Source organism: Leptonychotes weddellii, unplaced genomic scaffold, assembly GCF_054177405.1.
Source record: "Leptonychotes weddellii isolate Sample4059 unplaced genomic scaffold, ASM5417740v2 HiC_scaffold_24323, whole genome shotgun sequence".
In the NCBI taxonomy this organism is placed as follows: domain Eukaryota; kingdom Metazoa; phylum Chordata; class Mammalia; order Carnivora; family Phocidae; genus Leptonychotes; species Leptonychotes weddellii.
This window is the reverse complement of record NW_027833752.1, coordinates 1-2,337: the sequence shown is the minus strand read 5'-3', so window position 1 is coordinate 2,337 and position 2,337 is coordinate 1. Positions and strand designations below refer to the sequence as shown.

Here is a 2,337-nt window from a genome sequence, read left to right as displayed (position 1 = left end):
AAAAGAAGAAGAAGAAGAAGGTAGCAGGAGGGGAAGAATGAAGGGGGGGAAATCGGAGGGGTAGAAGAACCATGAGAGACAAGGGACTCTGAAAAACAAACTGAGGGTTCTAGAGGGGAGGGGGGTGGGAGGATGGGTTAGCCTGGTGATGGGTATTCAGGAGGGCACATTCTGCGTGGAGCACTGGGTGTTATGCACAAACAATGAATCATGGAACAGTACATCTAAAATTAATTATGCAATGTATGGGGATAATATAAGAATAAAAAAATTAAAAAAAAAGAGGTTATAATTTGCATATATATATGTAAATATATATATATATATAAAGACAGATTAGTCCAACCTGGTGGCATCCATGGTTACCTTCACTGATTTTTTTCATCACTTTGAAATATAGAAATCAGAATTTTAACATTTAAGCACTAAATCTGAATTTTCTACAATTTTTAAAATTCCTTTTGAAAATAGGTGGTCTTCTGAAAGTAACATTTGGTTATTTTCTATGAGAAACAAATGGAGCAGAGTGAATTTTTGGAATTGATTAAACGTGATTATGTGTAGTATTTCCTTTTTTTTTTCATCAGATTTCGAGTCAGAGTCTTCAATAACTGAATTTTAATTCCAGAGATAGGGGAAACAGAAGGTCAAGTAAAGAATTCTCTGGTCCCTATTTTCAGTTTATTCAATCTCGTTTCTAAATATTTGTGATTCCTTCTCCTTATTTTCCCTATCAAATGCAATGTTAGTTGCAATGATAATGGCTCAAGTCTGCGTAAAAGGAAGAGGAGAAAACATGATGACACTACAAAGATAATTATTATTTGAAAATAATTCACTCATCTTCATTGTCACAGAGACAGAGCAGAAACGCTCCACCTCATTTCACTTCTGTGGCCACAATATCCTGCTTCTTCTTTTCCCACTCTTGTTGGCCCTGATGTTCATTTAAACCAATTTCATTTTTTGCAACAGTGTATTGGATAATTACGTGGGGAGGTAAGAAGGACGATGCATGAAAATTGAGGACCCTGCATTTAAATAAGTACCTTGCATTCCTCCGGGATGCATGCAAGAGTAATAAGCTTGGTAATAGTTCATATTTGTGGTACTTGCTTTCAAGATTGGACATAATATATTACCAGAGGTAGAAAGAAAAGACCAATAAAGGATAGGGATCAACTTGTCAGAGAAAATGAGGAATGTGAAGAATCTCATGTTATGTCAATAAATATGTCCTGCATCTTCTATCAGCAGCTCTTTATGAGTTAACCATTCATTTTTGACCTTTCCTGAAAAGAGAAATGTAATCTTTGCTTAACGAAATGTGGAGGCGGGCATCCTCCTGGCTGACCTGCATGCACAGCTGGCCAAGCACAGCCTGGCCTCCTCCACCTGAGAGCTGTTTCAGACGTGACTGCAAGGGGCGGGCGTCATTGGGTTCGGAATGCACAACACAGGGATCAAACACGGCATCCATGCACGTGATGGCACTGACCCAGCCGATGGCCATGGGACCATTCTTGAGTGTTCTGAGTTTAGCCACGCAGAGGTGTTCCAGAGGCCATGCAGGTGCACCTTTGTCAGCCTTATCATCACCTTGCAGTGTGTGCCCCAGTTCGACTTTCAGGAGATCTCACTCTCCTCAATCCTGAAAAAGGTTCTTGGACAGCCACCTGAAGAAATCTGAATACTTCCTCTTCCTCTGGTCCCTACACAGTGAGAACATCAGCGTCATCTACTGAGACCACACCAAAAAGCTCCCCTCCTCTTCGGCCAGCTGGTTTTGGGACTATGCCATCAGATTCTATTTACTGGAGTTCTTGCTCTGGATCAGTTCCTTCCTGCTGGGCCTTTGTTGGCTGGATCAATCGCTTCTTGTAGCTCCCTGTTCATCAGGAAGGAGAATAGCAACCTCAGCCACAAGATCTTCGCTTACAAGTGCTGCTTCAAGCAGCATGTCCAGGACAGGGCCATCCTCAGAAAGAAGACCAAAGAGGCCCTGCTGGAACTGAAGGTCATGCTAGGGACCCACCCCAAGATGGTGGCCCACTACCCCATGGAGACACTTCATCTCCGGGGGTGACATCTTGCTGAGTTCCTGCTACCAGAGGGACAGCTACTACATAAACATCATTATGTACAGGCCCTACAGCAAGGAATTGCCACAGCTGGACTACTGGCTGGTCTAGGAGACCATCATGAAGATGGTGAGGGGCAGGCCCCATCAGGCCAAGGCTACAACTCTGCCTGGAAAGACTTAGAAAATGTATCTAGCTATGTTGAGTGAAATAAGTCAAACAGAGAAAGACATGTATCATATGACCTCACTGATAT

General features: G+C 42.5%; 1 pseudogene; it reads left to right on the top strand.

Annotated features, from left to right (window-relative positions):
* The first annotated feature begins 1,333 nt into the window (after nt 1-1,333).
* LOC145718885 (L-gulonolactone oxidase pseudogene) lies at nt 1,334-2,264 on the top strand (annotated as a pseudogene).
* The last annotated feature ends 73 nt before the right edge of the window (nt 2,265-2,337 follow it).